Source organism: Aethalodelphis obliquidens, unplaced genomic scaffold (genome assembly GCF_003676395.1).
Source record: "Aethalodelphis obliquidens isolate GAN/ISIS:26980383/991018 unplaced genomic scaffold, ASM367639v1 scaffold19, whole genome shotgun sequence".
Taxonomy (NCBI): Eukaryota; Metazoa; Chordata; class Mammalia; order Artiodactyla; family Delphinidae; genus Aethalodelphis; species Aethalodelphis obliquidens.
The window spans coordinates 14,756,757-14,760,351 of record NW_020837963.1 but is presented as its reverse complement, the minus strand read 5'-3'; positions in this window follow the sequence as shown (position 1 = coordinate 14,760,351).

Below are 3,595 nucleotides of genomic sequence, written 5' to 3'. Positions count from 1 at the left end.
GCGGCATGTGGGATCCTCCCGGACCGGGGCACGAAGCCGTGTCCCCTGCATCGGCAGGCGGACTCTCAACCACTGCGCCACCAGGGAAGCCCCTTCCTTTGCTTTAATTGCGTTATCTAATCCTGCTCCATGCCATATATAATACTATAAATAATGCATATACTATATAAAGAAATGTGTACCCTGTAAAATAGTATGTACTTTTTCAGCCACCATAAATCCCTTTCATAAGGAAAAACTTAAGCAAACAAATAATAGAGGTATGAACTGCGTCCCCACTTGGTGGTGTTTTGCCCTTTAATTTGTCTTTTTATTGATCGTTCTTTTCTAATACGATGTTGATCTTCTCCAAATAAGATGTTGGAGTTCCTCAAAAAGGAGTGGGGAAAATGGGTGAAGGTGGTCAAAAGGTACAAATTTCCAGTTTTAAAATAAATAAGTCCAGCATGGTGACTATAGTTAATAATACCGTACTGTATATTTGAGAGTTAGGTCTAGGGCAGTAGAGCTTAAATGTTCTCATCACAAGAAAAAAAAGTGGTAACTGTGTGTGGTGATGGATTAAGTGGACTTGCTGTGCTGATCATTTTCCTATAGATAACATATGGAATCATTATGTTGTACACCTGAAACTAATACTTTACATGCCAATTTGCCTCAGTTAAAAAAATAAAAGCTAAAAATTAAAAAAAAAAGAGTGGTTCTTATCTCCAAGGGTACTCTCTGCCCCATGGCCTAGTTTTTTCACTTTGTTTGTGTATACTGGCCTCTATGTTCTCCAGCCCGTCAACCTCTCTTCTCCCCCCAGCCCCAGACAACTCAGCAGCCCTTACCAATACCTGGCCCACCAGGGAGTTGAACCTACAGCACAGTCTGCATTCAAAGCCCTTGGTACAGCCTCGTACCCCTAGGACATGGCAAATTGTATAACTATGCACGCTCTGCTTTGTCTCAGGGAAGCTGACAGGCCTATACGGAAAACATCGCAGACAGTGCTATACTGAAGAGAAATAATCATATGCTCCCCCGAGAAGTATTTAGGTCCGTATCATCAGTCTTTGTAACACGCCTATGAAAGAGGCAGGAGGTTCGTCCTCTCAGCCAGTGTTTCCTTTTTTTTTTTTTTGTGGTTTTTTTTTTTTAACATCTTTATCGGGGTACAATTGCTTTCCAATGGTGTGTTAGTTTCTGCTTTATAATAAAGTGAATCAGTTACACATACACATATGTCCCCATCTCTCTTCCCTCTTGCGTCTCCCTCCCACCCTCCCTATCCCACCCCTCCAGGCTGTCACAAAGCACCAAGCCAATATCCCTGTGCCATGTGTCAGCCAGTGTTTCTTAAGTGAGGGAATGGGGCAGATCGTTGGGGAGCTTATGCTTGGTTGGGGAGAGAGTTAGGGTCTCAGGAGAGACAACCGAAGACCCCAGAGGTCCCTGCCATACTCAGCTGCATTCCGACATCTCCCATGCAGGCTGCAGCCTGAGCCAGTGCAGGGTTCGTCTTTTACAGGAGTGTTTAACTTTTCAGGGGGCTGGAATCCATACAGGCCATCCACATCTCTTTCCGCTCGGCTGTGCTTTCCAGCCCAGCTCCCAAAGCCCCACAAGAAATGTCTTGTGCGGTCAGTAGCTGCCAGTGAGTTTAAATTCCAGGCCTCCAGGCAAAGGTTTTAAAAAAGGTCTCTGCTCCAGCTCACCTCTTCCAGAAATGCCCCCTGACCACCCAGCCTCGGGGTTTCCTCCCAGGCAAACCTGGCCTGTTTGCTGGACCCCGGCACCTCCTCTGACACCTCCTTCTCATCTGTGCTCAGTGGAGGGGCTGAAAATAAGGAGGCCTCAAAGTCAGCTCAGTCCCCAATCTTCCGCCACACAGCTGTGCTTAACAGACATGATTTTGCTTTTATCATTTGCAGCCTGAGTTACTTTCTCCGTAAAGCTGCATGTCCCCATATGTGGCTTATTAACTATTTAAGGAAGCCAATAACAAATCTCCTATACCATTCTCTCCTACTTGTAGAACTAAGACCCATAATACGACAGTGGAAAAGCAAAATTGAGTAAAGAGGAGAAAAAAAGACAGCCAGATATCGAAATAGAGCAATAGGTAAGAAAATAAAAATAGAACCTCCTAGGGACTTCGCCTTGTGTGTGGTCCAGTCAGGGGTTAGGCCTCCAAGCTTCCACTGCAGGGAGCATGGGTTCTATCCCTGGTCTTGGTACTAAGATTCCCACAAGCTGCATGACTTGGCCAAAAAAAGAAAAAAAAAAAGAAGAAAGAAAAATGAAATAGAACCTTCTACAGAATGGCCTCTTCTCTGCAAGACGGAGACTTTTTTTTGGCACAATCTAAAGTGATACAATTTTTATAATCTCCACCATGGGTTTATTTTTCAAGTGCTTAGAGAGGTATCTCTTTAGGAACCCAAACAACTGTTGTGAAATAAACTATCTAGAAAGCAGAAAGCTGGAAAGTTAAAACTGAAAATCCTGTGCAATACAATCATTTAGGTTAAAAATGGTAACAGTTAATGTCTACTGAGCGCTCAATATACGCCAGGCACTGTGAAAACATCATATGCGTTACCTCATTTATTACTCTTAAACACTCAGGGAGTTTTCTCCATTTTACAGATGAGGAAACTGAGTTTCAGAAAGGTTAGGTAACTTGCACAAGGTCACGTAACTTATGCAAGGTCACAGACCAAGGAAGCCACAGCCTGGGTTTGAATCCAGGTTTATTTGTTGTTTTTTTTCCTGACTGTATGATGGTCACTGGCAGGTTTGGCAGCTTCTGAAGTGTCTCCTGAACTAGCACGTGAAAATTCACTTCTCTTGTATGTAGCACCGTATTTCAATATCAAGTGTGTTTTATGCTCTGCCACGTCTAAGTTTTGTAGGAAAGAAACCCACCTCGCTGAAGTCGGACTCCTAGTTTCAAGGGATATGGTATCAAATAAAATCGTCAATGTGAAAAACCTTTGGAAAATACAAAAGCAATCTACAGAGAACTGAGGATTGCTATTTTAAAATGTCAAGATGTATGTGATATGCACGGTGATTCCCAGTTGCCCAGAATATTTTGAATCAAAACACCTGCTCACGTAACCAATTAGCACACCGGTAACTTGTGAACAAGCTACCTTTTCACCTCCTCGGGCAACCTCCTGCTCTTGCAACTTATTTCTGGGCCACGACCACTTGCTTGCTCAGCGGGGCACGTTTATGTCACGAGCTTCTCTTTAACAGGCACAGAAACGCCTAACGTGCAACAAAGTGTGAAGATGCAGGCGTATATATATGAGTTACAATTGGGTCACCACCAGGTGAGCTGATTTACCGTACCGCCCCGCAGCCCTGGTTTTCAGAATACCCGTTAACAACCCCGCGTTAACTAGCAGGGGGCAGGCGCTGATTAACGGCCCCCTTCCGTGTCTCACCTGATCTTCCAGGAGTTTCCAGCTCTCGCATGCGTGCGTGGTTTTGAAGCAGCATTAAAGCTGCTCAGGGCAAGAGGATTTAAACCCCCCGGCCCCCAGAAAGAGCTGTTGAGAGCTCGTTGCTTGTTCGACCGGAGGACTAAGAAGCTTTAATG